Source organism: Arachis stenosperma, chromosome 2, assembly GCF_014773155.1.
Source record: "Arachis stenosperma cultivar V10309 chromosome 2, arast.V10309.gnm1.PFL2, whole genome shotgun sequence".
NCBI classification, from domain to species: domain Eukaryota; kingdom Viridiplantae; phylum Streptophyta; class Magnoliopsida; order Fabales; family Fabaceae; genus Arachis; species Arachis stenosperma.
Window position 1 is genome coordinate 119,195,017 of NC_080378.1, and position 16,592 is coordinate 119,211,608.

General features: G+C 40.3%; 1 non-coding gene across 1 annotated transcript; it reads right to left on the reverse strand.

Annotated features, from left to right (window-relative positions):
• Positions 1-10,101: 10,101 nt before the first annotated feature.
• LOC130964323 (small nucleolar RNA R71) lies at positions 10,102-10,209 on the reverse strand. The gene has a single exon (XR_009080423.1). It is a non-coding gene; the product is annotated as a small nucleolar RNA R71 (small nucleolar RNA).
• Positions 10,210-16,592: the final 6,383 nt, after the last annotated feature.

Here is a 16,592-nt window from a genome sequence, read left to right on the forward strand (position 1 = left end):
CGATCGAGATGATCCTTCGGTAAGGGAAGGGGACTCTCATTTATACCGGTTTGAGCTCAATACCTTTCATGAAAAGTTATAACTTAATGAAAAGAGAAAGTATAAGGCAAAGTTTGATCATAATGATGTTTTATTTACATGTCGACGTTTCGTATGTTACTATTTTTCCTATGTGCTTTCCCTTTTTACCTATGTGCTTTACAAGAAAGAATCATATTACATGCCATATCATACGCCCCTTTTTAAAAATTTTGCACGTGGACTGGAGATGGATATGGAGGTGTTGCATAGCACTCCTACTGAGACGTTAAGTTCTCACTCCCTTTCTTTTCCCATACTGTCTCCAGAGGAACATGGCACAGCGGATAGAGACGACACAGTGCCCCCCGAAGGTAATTTCTGAGTATGACCCCTCGAAGCACGCGTGGGTAGTTGCGACCACTACTACCGTGCTCCAAACTATCTACTTAGGTCGAGAGTTCATGGAAGAAGAACCCCAGCTGCCCGTCGTAACCTTCCTAGATAGGAACACTTCAGCATCTAGGAAGTGGTAATCTAAGGTGGTACACCTCGAGTCCTACTCCGAGACCGAGGGAGAGAAATCCGACAACACTGGCCAGAAGAAAGACACCATGGAGGAGGATCCAGAGGAGGAGTTGAACCCTTACGGAAGTCCAAAGGTGGAATATGTGCCCTCTTCCCCCACTTCGGCACCCCGTTGAGTTTTGGTTCACCCCACCCAACAGAACCGGATCTTCACTGTGTGAAAAGGTGTTGGAGGGAGACCCCTGGTACCTCGATCCATGAATAACTGAAGGGTCCTGATCAAGGATAGGACAGGATACAAGTATGGGAGCTTCTTCGACATTAGTTTAGGACGTAATTAGTTTCTTTTTTTTGTTATAATTTCCTCTAAGTATTTCATTTTGAACCGTACTCATGGTTAAGATATTATTCCACATTTATTCAAATTCAAACGTTTTAGTGCTACTCATTTTCCACTCTGGGCGCACTTTCTCCTTCCTTGCGTAACGATTAAGTCATTCTTCTTCTTCTTTGTCGAGTGCGGCACCGTATTTTAAAGACCTTCATGATAGGATAAAACTTAGGGTGTTACAAGATACACCGATGTATTCTGGTTTGGTTACTTAGTGCAATGCAACCTACATCCAGTTTCTATCACAACAATGATGGAATTTTGTAACACCCTACCACACTAAGCTTTACGCTTAAGCCGTAAAACAGAGGTGGTGTGGTATTACGACCTCTAAAATAAAATGAGTACACATAATAGCAGAAGAATTATAATATACTAGGAGCCTGGAAGAATAGAGGAAATAAAAATCGCGAATATAAAAGCGCAACGCTCGAGAAATGAGTTAACTTGCATGCTAAGAAAGCCACAGCTGTCAAGTGTAAAGTAACCCAAAATAGGAACAGAGAGTCAAAGACACAAAATAACGAGCTCCTGACTCAGCCTGCGAAGTCAAGACTAGCCGGAGAATATACACACATATATACATATATAAACATATCCAAAACCCAAATGTACATAAACAAAATCCTGCCTCTCCATACACCTCTAGGAGGATAAAAAAGAATAAGTTATGTGGAGAGAAAGCTAAGTACGTAAATATACATCATAGCATAACAAAATAACCCAGTAACCACTCCGCTTCAAGAGTCCAGACGCCTAACAAGATGCCTCTCGACCTGCATCTGAAAAACAACAACATAGTATGGAATGAGAACCGGAGGTTCTCAGTATGGTAAAGGTGCCACACACATAATATATAAGGTCCTGGGAATGCCAGAGGCAATCCTAGAACGCCGACACTCAGATTGTAGAGCTTAAAGTATTAAACAGAAGCCATAAAAGGTGGTTTACTAAGGATATTTAAACCTAACTTAACTTAACCTTAAATCTAAATTCCCATTCTGCCATACCTCCTTACCTCCAACTCCATCATGCATTTTCACAGACAACTAAACAGACAAAGGCAAGCACAAGAAGGTTACAAGTACTGCAGATAACAAATATACATTTAACAATGGCAAGTACATTTAGGCACACCCAGTTAATACACACGCAAGTAATTCAAGTAATATGCATATGATGCATGCCTGTCCTATGGCTGATGAGGCTCATCTGTCGGTTATCCAGCCAACCCGACAAGTCTAAATTGTCCTTAGACTGTCTCCCGACGTGCATCCCCAAGAGTCTATGCATAGCTTTATCTCAAATAATCAATATTGCTCAATGGGGGTAACATTCCCGGGAATTTATATAGTGCCCGGTCACACTTACGTCGTAGGGTCAACAGAGTATCGAGTTTTCAACCTGGTACACATGGTGGCAAGCCACGGCATTTGATCCAGGGAATCTCGTATCTCAGATTATTCAAATTCATAAGCCATATAAATAATTCAATTATAATTCATCAACATTCACATTATTCTCAATTACATCTCATTCATCATCATACATCAAACATATTCAATCCTTATCCTTCATCGTCACATCTCCCATTCCATTCATCAATATTTCCAATTCAAAACATAATTTATCCTTTTCTAAATGAATTAAACTTCAAACTTAAAGCATACTCATTTTCTTAATAACTTAAAATCAAATCATATACCCTTTAAGTTTAATTCTCTTTTAAATAATCATATAAACAAAATCTCTAACTTTTATAAAATTTCAGCAGCATCTCCTCTAAAACTCGGACTTTGCCACCCTTTTCGGGTCCAAACCTGCTTTCTTTTCAATTCAACATACCCTTCCTCATCATCATAACAGTCACCACAATAAATCTACCTTAGATCAACAATTATACTCATACAATATTCAAATCCAACAACCAAAATTTAACTAAGGATCATAATTCACTAATCCTAGGCTTCTAGCACAAAATACCTCATTATCACAACAACCTCCACAATAGTTATACCTCAAATCAATAATTCACCAGATCATTAGTTAATCAACAAGCACCAAACCAACCATGTTCATCAACAATAACATTCAACCATAATTCTCTCCAAATTAATATAATAACATTCACCATCCAAAATTAATAACTAATTATCCAATAAACTTCAACCAAATATATTCATCGACAAATTACTAAACATTAAACATACACCTGCATTCCAACTTATCCTATGGTCGTCTAGCCTAAGTTTTCACAGAATATTATATATTAAATGCAAGAAACCTAAACCATACCTTGGCCGATTTCCACGTAACGACCAAAGAAAATTATTTAAAACCAAGGCAGCCCCTTCAAAATTCAACTAATCAGCTTCCTCCAAGTTCCAATATTCACAATTTCAAGCTCCAATTATTTATTCACAACCTAATACACATTCATAACATATATATGTCCAATTTAATACTCAAAGCTCGAATTCAAAGAAAATAAAATAGAATTATCGTATCCTCACCTTACCCAAGCTTCACATAAGCAAGAATGAACGTTTTTCTCAAGCTAATTAGATCCTAAAACATCAGAAAACAAAGAAATTCAACATCTCTTCTAATTATTTGAAAATTGGGGGAAAAGAGTGGCTGGAAGTGATTAATGGCTTACCAAAGAAATTGTTTCAGTAGAAATGTAGAGCTCGACGCAGTGAATGCGTGGCCGCAAACGGTGCGGCGATCGGAGCTCGGACGGAGAAGTTACGGGAGCGGGAACTCACCGTAACCCTTACGGGAATGTTTTCCCTTCTTTTCCTCCCCTGGAGCGCTGCTGCCTCTGCTGCGTTTTATGAAGGAAATGGGCTTCAAGCTCATTTAATATGTTGGTCCGGTTGGACCGATGGCCTGGTTTGGGTCCGGTTCAACCAGTTCGACCCGTTCGGTCCAATCTTGGACCGATTTCTTCGAAATTGGTGTCAAATTCTCGTTTCGATGAGCTCTATCCTAATTTAATATAATATTCACATTTCTAATCTTCCTTATTAAAAATTAATTTATTGACTAATTATCTACTAATTTAACCGGGGTTTACATCCTACCCACCTAATAAAGAATTTTGCGCTCAAAATTCAAATCTAGTTACCTGAAAAGAGATATGGATAGTCTTTTCGCATATTTGATTCGAGCTCCCAGGTATGTTCCTCGATACCAGCTCGACTCCAAGCTACTTTTACCAATGATACTTCCCTTCCTCGTAATCGTTTAACCCTGGTGTCATCAATTCTTACCGGAGCTACTGGAAGTGTTAGATCTTCTCTCACTTGGATTGGTTCCGGTTCTAGAATATGACTTGCGTCAGGAGTGTACATCCTAAGCTGAGACACATGAAACACGTCGTGCAAATTCGAAAGATATGGCGGTAAGGCAATTCTATAAGCCACTGGCTCAATTCTCTTTAGAATTTCAAACGGTCCAATATAACGGGGATTTAGTTTCTTAGTCTTAATGGTTCTTCCCACTCCAGTGGTTAGTGTAACTTTCAAAAAGACATGTTCCCCTTCTTCGAACTCCAAAAGCTTTCGCCTCTGATCAGTATAGCTCTTTTGGCGGCTCTGGGCTATAAGCATTCGACTACGAATCTTCTTTATCTGTTCAGTCGTTTCAGCTATCACCTCAAGCCCTAATAAACTCTTTTCTCCAGTTTCATACTAACACAATGGAGATTGACATTTTCTGCCATACAGAGCCTCATATGGAGCCATTCCAATGCTCGCATGATAGCTATTGTTATAAGCAAATTCTATTAATGGCATATACCGATCCCAGCTCGCTGGCTAGTCTAAAACACAAGCCCTTAGCATATCCTCCAAGGTCTGAATAGTTCTCTCTGACTGACCATCTGTTTGAGGGTGATACGCAATACTCAAACTTAACTGAGTTTCAAATGCACACTAAAAAGCTTCCTAGAACCTTGATATGAAATGAGGATCTCTGTCAGATATAATGATAGAAGGCACGCAGTACGATCTGACAATCTCTTTAATATACATTCGAGCCAATTCTTCCATTGGGCATCTTATTCGAATGGGAAAAAAGTGAGCTGATTTTGTCAGTCGATCCACAACCACCCAAATAGTGCCACAATCAGATCGGGTCCTAGGCAAACCTATCACAAAATCCATTGCAATACTTTTCCATTTCCATTGTGAAATCTCTAAAGGCTGAAGGGTTCCTGATGGTTTCTAATGCTCAATCTTAACCTTCTGACACGTTAAATATTTAGATACATGCAATGCCACATCATTCCTTATCCCTGGCCACCAGAACATCGCTTTTAGATCTTGATATATTTTAGTACTCCCTGGGTGAATTGAGAACCCACTCTTATGAGCTTCTTTCAAGATACTTTGCCGCAGGTCTCCAATATTAGGCACAATAATCCGGTTCTTGAACCTCCATAAACCATCCTGACCTTCTGACACTCTCCACTGCTTCCCCTATTCAACTGCTGGTAATACCTTACGTAATGCTTCACTATCTCGATGAGCCTTCAAAAGTTCTAATTTAAAATCACTTGAAATCTGCAACTGACTCAAACATAGAATTCCAAATTCTTCTCTAACTCCCAAATTCAAACCTTGAAATGCTTTCAGTAACTCTTCCTCCCGTAGCATCATCCAAGCTGCATATAAAGACTTCCGACTCAAAGCGTCCGCCACAACGTTCGCTTTTCCTGGATGATAATTCAATTCAAAATCATAATCTTTCAGAAGCTCCATCCATCTCATCTGACGCATATTCAACTCTTTCTGCTCAAAAAGATACTTCAAACTCTTATGGTCTGAGAAAACATGAAACTTAACGCCATAAAGATAATGCCTCCAAATCTTTTAAAGCAAACACAACAGCAGCAAGTTCCAAATCATGTGTCGGATAGTTCATTTCATGCGGCCTTAATTTCCGTTAGGCGTATGCTACAACATTCTGGTGCTGCATTAGAACGCACCCCAAACCTTTCAGAGATGCATCACAATACACTTCAAACAGTTCACTTGGTTCAGGTAATACCAATACAGGTGCAGTAGTCAACCTGTGCTTCAATACTTGGAAACTCTCTTCACATCCCGGAGTCCAGATAAAAAGCGTATCCTTCCTAGTCAATTTAGTTAAAGGTAAGGCGATGATGAGCGGATAATTTGTATACTTTTTGGCATTATTTTTAGTATGTTTTTGATATGATATAGTTAGTTTTTAGTATATTTTTATTAGTTTTTAATTAAAATTCACTTTTCTGGACTTTACTATGAGTTTGTGTGTTTTTCTGTGATTTCAGGTATTTTCTGGCTGAAATTGAGGGACCTGAGCAAAAATCTGATCCTGAGACCAAAAAGGACTGCAGATGCTGTTGGATTCTGACCTCCCTGCATTCGAAGCGGATTTTCTGGAGCTACAGAAGCCCAATTGGCGCGCTCTCAACGGCGTTGGAAAGTAGACATCCTGGGCTTTCCAGCAATATATAATAGTCCATACTTTGCCCAAGATTTGATGGCCCAAACCGGCGTTCAAAGTCACCTCAAGGAATCCCAGCGTTAAACGCTGGAACTGGCACCCAAATGGGAGTTAAACGCCCAAACTGGCACCAAAGCTGGCGTTTAACTCCAAGAAGAGTCTCTACACGAAATTTCTTCATTGCTCAGCCCAAGCACACACCAAGTGGGCCCGGAAGAGGATTTTTATGTCATTTACTCATTTCTATACACCCTAGGCTACTAGTTTCTTATAAGTAGGACCTTTTACTATTGTATAGAAATCTTTTGATCACTTTTAGATCTCTAGATCATCTTTGGACATTTTAGTTCTTAGATCATTGGGAGGCTGGCCATTCGGCCATGCCTAGACCTTATGCTTATGTATTTTCAACGGTGGAGTTTCTACACACCATAGATTAAGGTGTGGAGCTCTGCTGTACCTCGAGTATTAATGCAATTACTATTGTTCTTCCATTCAATTCCGCTTGTTCTTTATCCAAGATATCACTTGTTCTTCAACATGATGAAGGTGATGATTGACGCCCATCACCATTCTCACTCATGAACAAGGTGACTGACAACCATTCTTGTTCTACAAGCATCTGAGGCTTAGTGAATATCTCTTGGATTCCTGATTGCACGATGCATGGTTGATCGCCTGACAACCGAGTGCTCGCCTGACAAACGAGCCAACCATTCCGTGAGATCAGAGTCTTCGTGGTATAGGCAAGAACTGATGGCAGCATTCAAGAGAATCCGGAAGGTCTAACCTTGTCTGTGGTATTCTGAGTAGGATTCAATGATTGAATGACTGTGACGTGCTTCAAACCTGTAACCTACTGGGCGTTAGTGACAGACGCAAAAGAGTTATTCTATTCCGGTAGGGGAGGAAACCACACCGGTGACTGGCAGCACTGTGACAGAGTGTGTGCATTAGCTTTCACTGCGAGGATGGGAGGTAGCTGCTGACAACAGTGAGACCCTATACGAGCTTGCCATGGAAAGGAGTAAGAAGGATTGGATGAAGACAGTAGGAAAGCAGAGAGACGGAAGGGAAGGCATCTTCATGCACTTATCTGAAGTTCCTACCAATGAATTACATAAGTATCACTATCTTTATCTTTTATGTTATTTTCGTTCATCACCATATATCTGAGTTTGCCTGACTAAGATTTACAAGATGACCATAGCTTGCTTCAATACTAACAATCTCCGTGGGATCGACCCTTACTCACGTAAGGTTTATTACTTGGACGACCCAGTGCACTTGCTGGTTAGTTGTGCGAAGTTGTGTAATGCCATGGTATTGGGCGCACCAAGTTTTTGGGAGCCATTACCAGGGATTATGAGAGTTGTGAAAAAGTATAGTTCACAATTTCGCGCACCAAGTTTTTGGCGCCGTTGCCGGGGATTGTTCTAGTTTTGAGCAAGCCTTTGGTAACATCAGTGCCAAGATCCGGCAACAACATCAAATTTTTGGTGTTATTGCCCGGGATTGTTTAGGCTGGACAACTGACGGTTCATCTTGTTGCTTAGATTAGGTATTTTTTTTCGAAATTCTTGAAGATGAATTCTAGAGTTTCATGATGATTTGTTGAAATCTGGCTGGCTGAGAAGCCATGTCTAATCTGATTGGACCGAGGTTTCAACTTATCACCACAAGAGCTTGTTGATTTCGTATCAATCTTGCTTTTGGAGCAGTGATTTGCTAAGGCTTGGCTGACCTTTGGTCATGTCTAGTGTTTTGGACCGAAGCTTTCTTTGAAAGCTTGGCTGGCTGTGAAGCCATGTCTAATTCCTGGACCGGAGTCTTAGACTAGCATTGCACTGATTCCTGGAATTCTCATTAAGAATTTTGATATCTTTTTCCACTTAATTTTCGAAAAAACACAAAAAATCACAAAATCATAAAAACAAAAAATATTTGATGTTTCTTGCTTAAGTCTAGTGTCTCATCCTAAGTTTGGTGTCAATTGCATGTATTCATTCATGTGTCTTAAGGATCTTCAAGTAATTCTTGATGATTTCTTACTCTGATCTTTGAATTTTTTTGGCTTGAGTATTCATGTGTCTCATATAGTGTCAGTAGTACACAAACTGCTAAGTTTGGTGTCTTGCATGCATTGCTATTTGATTCTTGTTGCATTTTAATTATTAAAAATCCAAAAATATTTTTAATTTGTGTCTTTTCAAGTCAATGATACAAGGGATTGAAGATTCAGAACACACTGCAGAGGAATTATACAGAAAAAGCTGAGCATTCAAAAATGCCCAGTGAAGAAGGCAGACTGGCGTTTAAACGCCAGCCAGGGCACCTGGTTGGGCGTTTAACGCCCAAAGAGGTAGCATTTTGGGCGTTAAACGCCAGAATGTATACCATTCTGGGCGTTTAACGCCAGGATGGTGCTAGGGGGAAGAATTTTGTTTTCAAATCAATTTTTTTTAAGTTTTTCAAAATCAAATCTTTTTCAAATCATATCTTTTCAATCAAATGTTTTCAAAATCAATTTCTTTCCTTTTTCAAAGATACTTACTAACAATTAATGATTTGATTGAACATTTTTTGCCTTTTCTGTTAAGGAAGGTTTTATGTTTGAATCATATCTTTTCTTGTTAGGCAAGTCACTAATTTTCCAAATCAAATCTTCTAGAATAATTTTCAAAACATATCTTTTAAAATGGTTTTCAAATCATAATCTTCTCAATCACATCTTTTTAAGACAATAACCTTTCAATCATATTTTTTTTATCATATCTTTTTCAAATTAGTTTTCAATCAAATCTTTTTAGTTTCTAATTTCAAAATCTTTTTCAAAAATCACTTGATTTCTCTTCCACTTTCAATTTTCGAAAATTATCAATCAAATTTTCAAAATGTTTTCAAAATCTTTTAATTGAATTTTCGAAAATCCTCTTCCCTCCTTCTCACATCCTTCTATTTATGGAGTACCACTCCTTCTAAATGCACAATTCGAACCTTATCTAATTAAAGTTCGAACTCTTCTTCTCCTTCTTCTTTCTATTTCTCTTTTCCTCTGACATTTCAAGGAATCTCTATACTGTGACATAGAGGATTCCACATTTTCTTTTTCTCTTCTCTTTCATATGAGCAGGAGCAGAGACAAAGGCATTCTTGTTGAAGCTGATCCTGAACCCGAAAGGACCTTGAAGAGAAAGCTAAGAGAAGCCAAAGCACAACTCTCTTTAGAGGACCTGACCGAATTCTTCAAAGAAGAAGAACCCATGGCAGCCGAAAACAACAACAATGCCAACAATGCAAGGAAGGTGCTGGGTGACTTTACTGCACCTACTCCCGACTTTTATGGGAGAAGCATCTCTATCCCTGCCATTGGAGCAAACAACTTTGAGCTTAAGCCTCAATTAGTTTCTCTAATGCAACAGAATTGCAAGTTCCATGGACTTCCAATGGAAGATCCTCATCAGTTTTTAGCTGAATTCTTGCAAATCTGTGACACAGTCAAGACTAATGGGGTAGACCCTGAGGTCTATAGACTGATGCTATTCCCTTTTGCTGTAAGAGACAGAGCTAGAATATGGTTGGATTCTCAACCTAAAGAAAGCCTGGACTCTTGGGAAAAGCTAGTCAATGCCTTCTTGGCAAAGTTCTTTCCACCACAAAGATGGAGTAAGCTTAGAGTGGAAGTCCAAACCTTCAGACAGAAGGATGGAGAATCCCTCTATGAAGCTTGGGAAAGATACAAACAATTAATCAGAAGATGTCCTTCAGACATGCTTTCTGAATGGAGCATCATAGGTATTTTCTATGATGGTCTCTCTAAACTATCTAAGATGTCCTTGGATAGCTCTGCTGGAGGATCTCTTCATCTGAAGAAGACGCCTGCAGAAGCTCAAGAATTGATTGAAATGGTTGCAAATAACCAATTCATGTACACTTCTGAAAGAAATCCTGTGAACAATGGGACTAGTCAGAAGAAAGGAGTTCTTGAGATTGACACTCTGAATGCCATATTGGCTCAGAACAAGATATTGACTCAACAAGTCAATTTGATTTCTCAAAGTCTGTCTGGAATGCAAAATGCACCAAACAGTACTAAGGATGCTTCATCTGAGGAAGAAGCTTATGATCCTGAGAACCCTTCCATGGAAGAGGTGAATTACCTAGGAGAACCCTATGGAAATACCTACAATTCTTTATGGAGAAATCACCCAAATCTCTCATGGAAGAATCAAGAGAGACCTCAACAAGGTTTCAATAACAATAATGGTGGAAGAAACAGGTTTAGCAATGGCAAGCCTTTTCCATCATCTTCTCAGCAACAGACAGAGAGTTCTAAGCAGAATACTTCTGACTTAGCAACAATGGTCTCTGATCTAATAAAGACCACTCAAAGTTTCATGAATGAAACAAGGTCCTCCATCAGAAATTTGGAAGGACAAGTGGGTCAGCTGAGCAAGAAAGTTACTGAACTCCCTCCTAGTACTCTCCCAAGTAATACAGAAGAAAATCCAAAAGGAGAGTGCAAGGCCATCAACATGGCCGAATATGGAGAGGAAAGAGAGGAAGAAGACGCCACTGAGAAAGACCTCAGTGGGCGTGCACCACTCTCCTCTGAGTTCCTCAATGAGGAACCTTGGGAATCTGAGGCTCAAAATGAGACCATAGAGATTCCATTGGACTTACTTCTGCCATTCATGAGCTCTGATGAGTATTCTTCCTCTGAAGAGGATGAGTATGTTACTGAAGAGCAAGTTGCTAAATATCTTGGAGCAATCATGAAACTAAATGACAAGTTATTTGGAAATGAGACTTGGGAGGATGAACCTCCCTTGCTCACCAAAGAACTGGATGACTTGTCTAGGCAGAAACTGCCTCAAAAGAGGCAGGATCCTGGGAAGTTTTCTATACCTTGTACCATAGGCACCATGACCTTCAAGAAGGCCTTGTGTGACTTAGGGTCAAGTGTGAACCTCATGCCCCTCTCTGTAATGGAGAAATTGGGGATCTTAGAGGTGCAAGCTGCAAGAATCTCATTAGAGATGGCAGACAACTCAAGAAAACAAGCCCATGGACTTGTAGAGGATGTTCTGGTTAAAGTTGAAGACCAGTACATTCCTACTGATTTCATAGTCCTAGAGACTGGGAAGTGCATGGATGAATCCATCATCCTTGGCAGACCCTTCCTAGCCACAGCAAAGGCTGTGATTGATGTTGACAGAGGAGAGTTAATCATTCAAGTGAATGAAAAATCCTTGGTGTTTAAGGCCCAAGGATATCCCTCTGTCATCATGGAGAGGAAGCATGAAGAGCTCCTCTCAAAACAGAGCCAAACAGAGCCCCCACAGTCAAACTCTAAGTTTGGTGTTGGGAGGCTACAACCAAACTCTAAGTTTGGTGTTGAAACCCCACATTCAAACTCTAAGTTTGGTGTTGGGAGGTTTCAACACGGTTCTGAGCATTTCTGAGGCTCCATGAGAGCCCTCTGTCAAGCTAATGACATTAAAGAAGCGCTTGTTGGGAGGCAACCCAATGTTTTATAATTAATTATTTTCTTTTGTTATTTTATCTTTTTTGTAGGTTGATGATCATAAGAAGTCACAAAAACAATGAAAAAAAGCAAAAACAGAATGAAAAACAGGAAGAAAAACAGCACACCCTGGAGGAGAAGAAACTGGCGTTCAAACGCCAGTAATGCTAGCTGTTGGGCGTTTAACGCCCAGTCTGGCACCATTCTGGGCGTTTAACGCCAGAAAGGGGCACCAGACTGGCGTTAAACGCCAGTAAAGGGCAAGAACCTGGCGTTAAACGCCAGGAATGGGCACCAGCCCGGCGTTTAACGCCAGAAATGGCTCAAAACGTGATTTTGAGCAACATTTGGTGCAGGGATGACTTTTCCTTGACACTACAGGATCTGTGGACCCCACAGGACCCTACCATCACTCTCTCTCTTCTTCCCCCATTCACCAATCACCTCAACACCTCTTCACCAAAAACCCCTCACCTATCAAATCCCATCTTTCTCTTCACCACTCACATCCATCCTTCATAAAACCCCACCAACCTCACCCTTCAAATTCAAACCACTTTCCCTCCCAAACCCACCCATAATGGCCGAACCTTTACCCCCCTCTCTCCTATAAATACCCTTCTTCAACTCTTCATTTTCACACAACCTAAACCCCCTTTCTTACCCTTCTTGGCCGAACACACTACCATCTCCCTTCTTCCTCATTTCTTCTTCTTCTACTCTCTTCTTTCTTCTTTTGCTCGAGGACGAGCAAACATTTTAAGTTTGGTGTGGTAAAAGCGTTGCTTTTTCGTTTTTCCATAACCATTATGGCATCCAAGGCCGGAGAAACCTCTAGAAAGAGGAAAGGGAAGGCAAAAGCTTCCACCTCCGAGTCATGGGAGATGGATAGATTCCTCTCAAGGGTGCATCAAGACCACTTCTATGAAGTTGTGGCCTTGAAGAAGGTGATCTCCGAGGTCCCCTTTTCACTCAAAAAGGGTGAATATCCGGAGATCCGCCATGAGATCCGAAGAAGAGGTTGGGAAGTTCTTACCAACCCCATTCAACAAGTCGGAATCTTGATGGTTCAAGAGTTCTATGCCAATGCATGGATCACAAAGAACCATGACCAAAGTATGAACCCATCACCAAGAAAAGGATGGAGTACACAAGAGATCTCACTCATCATGAGATCCCTGAGATTCCTCAAGGGATGAATTTTCCTCCACAAAACTATTGGGAGCAACTAAACACCTCCCTAGGAGAACTAAGTTCCAACATGGGACAACTGAGGGTGGAGCATCAAGAACACTCCATCATCCTTCATGAAATTAGAGAAGATCAAAGAATCATGAGGGAGGAGCAACAAAGACAAGGAAGAGACATTGAAGAGCTCAAGCACTCCATAGGATCTTCAAGAGCAAGAAAGAGCCGCCATCACTAAGGTGGACCCGTTCTTTGATTTCCTTGTTATTGTTCTTCTGTTTTTCGAATTTTAATGCTTATGTTTATCCATGTTTGTGTCTTGTGATCATTAGTGTCTTAGTGTATATGCCTTAAAGTTATGAATGTCCTATGAATCCATCACCTCTCTTAATAAAAACGTGCTTAATTGAAAAGGAGAAGAATTGCATGAATTCTGAATTTTATAGTAGTTTAATTATTTTTGATGTGGTGGCATTACTTTTGTTCTCTGAATGTATGCTTGAACAGTGCATATGTCTTTTGAACTTGTGGTTCATGAATGTTGGCTCTTGAAAGAATGATGAAAAAGGAGACATGTTACTGAGGATCTGAAAAATCATAAAAATGATTCTTGAAGCAAGAAAAAGCAGTGAATACAAAAAAAAAAAAAGAGAAAGAAGGAAGCAAACGAAAAAAAAAACCGAAAAAAAAAGAAAGAAAAAAAAAGAATAAGAGTTGTGATCCAAGGCAATAAGAGTGTGCTTAAGAACCCTGGACACCTCTAATTGGGGACTTTAGCAAAGCTGAGTCACAATCTGAAAAGGTTCACCCAATTATGTGTCTGTGGCATGTATGTATCCGGTGGTAATACTGGAATACAGAGTGCTTTGGGCCACAGCCAAGACTCAATAAATAGCTATGTTCAAGAATCATCATACTTTACTAAGAGAATCATTAACACTATCTGGATTCTAAGTTCCTAAAGAAGCCAACCATTCTGGATTTCAAAGGATAGAGTGAGATGCCAAAACTATTCAGAGGCAAAAAGTAAAAGCCCCGCTCATCTAATTAATACTGATCTTCATAGATGTTTTTGGATTTCATTGCATATTCTCTTCTTTTTATCTTATTTGATCTTCAGTTGCTTGGGGACAAGCAACAATTTAAGTTTGGTGTTGTGATGAGCGGATAATTTGTATACTTTTTGGCATTATTTTTAGTATGTTTTTGATATGATATAGTTAGTTTTTAGTATATTTTTATTAGTTTTTAACTAAAATTCACTTTTCTGGACTTTACTATGAGTTTGTATGTTTTTCTGTGATTTCAGGTATTTTCTGGCTGAAATTGAGGGACCTGAGCAAAAATCTGATCCTGAGACCAAAAAGGACTGCAGATGCTGTTGGATTCTGACCTCCCTGCATTCGAAGCGGATTTTCTGGAGCTACAGAAGCCCAATTGGCGCGCTCTCAACGGCGTTGGAAAGTAGACATCCTGGGCTTTCCAGCAATATATAATAGTCCATACTTTGCCCAAGATTTGATGGCCCAAACCGGCGTTCAAAGTCACCTCAAGGAATCCCAGCGTTAAACGCTGGAACTGGCACCCAAATGGGAGTTAAACGCCCAAACTGGCACCAAAGCTGGCGTTTAACTCCAAGAAGAGTCTCTACACGAAATTTCTTCATTGCTCAGCCCAAGCACACACCAAGTGGGCCCGGAAGAGGATTTTTATGTCATTTACTCATTTCTATACACCCTAGGCTACTAGTTTCTTATAAGTAGGACCTTTTACTATTGTATAGAAATCTTTTGATCACTTTTAGATCTCTAGATCATCTTTGGACATTTTAGTTCTTAGATCATTGGGAGGCTGGCCATTCGGCCATGCCTAGACCTTATGCTTATGTATTTTCAACGGTGGAGTTTCTACACACCATAGATTAAGGTGTGGAGCTCTGCTGTACCTCGAGTATTAATGCAATTACTATTGTTCTTCCATTCAATTCGCTTGTTCTTTATCCAAGATATCACTTGTTCTTCAACATGATGAAGGTGATGATTGACGCCCATCACCATTCTCACTCATGAACAAGGTGACTGACAACCATTCTTGTTCTACAAGCATCTGAGGCTTAGTGAATATCTCTTGGATTCCTGATTGCACGATGCATGGTTGATCGCCTGACAACCGAGTGCTCGCCTGACAAACGAGCCAACCATTCCGTGAGATCAGAGTCTTCGTGGTATAGGCAAGAACTGATGGCAGCATTCAAGAGAATCCGGAAGGTCTAACCTTGTCTGTGGTATTCTGAGTAGGATTCAATGATTGAATGACTGTGACGTGCTTCAAACCTGTAACCTACTGGGCGTTAGTGACAGACGCAAAAGAGTTATTCTATTCCGGTAGGGGAGGGAACCACACCGGTGACTGGCAGCACTGTGACAGAGTGTGTGCATTAGCTTTCACTGCGAGGATGGGAGGTAGCTGCTGACAACAGTGAGACCCTATACGAGCTTGCCATGGAAAGGAGTAAGAAGGGTTGGATGAAGACAGTAGGAAAGCAGAGAGACGGAAGGGAAGGCATCTTCATGCACTTATCTGAAGTTCCTACCAATGAATTACATAAGTATCACTATCTTTATCTTTTATGTTATTTTCGTTCATCACCATATATATCTGAGTTTGCCTGACTAAGATTTACAAGATGACCATAGCTTGCTTCAATACTAACAATCTCCGTGGGATCGACCCTTACTCACGTAAGGTTTATTACTTGGACGACCCAGTGCACTTGCTGGTTAGTTGTGCGAAGTTGTGTAATGCCATGGTATTGGGCGCACCAAGTTTTTGGGAGCCATTACCAGGGATTATGAGAGTTGTGAAAAAGTATAGTTCACAATTTCGCGCACCAGGCGAGCTGTGAAAATCCCTTAATGAATCTGCGTTAATACCCCGCCAAACCTAAGAAACTCCTGATCTCTGTCACTGAAGTTGGTCGCTCCCAATTCATCACTGCTTCAACCTTAGCAGGATCCACAGCTATTCCCTCCTTACTCACCACGTGGCCGAAAAACTTCACCTCACTCTTTCAGAACTTGCATTTAGATAACTTAGCGTACAACTTCCTGTCTCTCAGAATTTGCAGCACAGTTCGCAAGTGATCAGTATGTTCCTCTTCAGTCTTAGAATAAACAAGAATGTCATCAATGAAGACAATAACAAACTTGTCCAGATACGGTCGGAAAATCTTGTTCATATAATCCATAAATACTGCCGGAGCATTAGTTAACCCAAAAGACATTACTGTATATTCATAATGACCATAACGCGTCCTGAAAGCAGTCTTCGGAATATCCTCGTCTCTAACTTATATCTGATGATAACCGGATCGCAGGTCAATCTTAGAAAACACACCGGCACCCTGTAACTGATCCATTAGATCATCGATTCTAGGCAACGGAT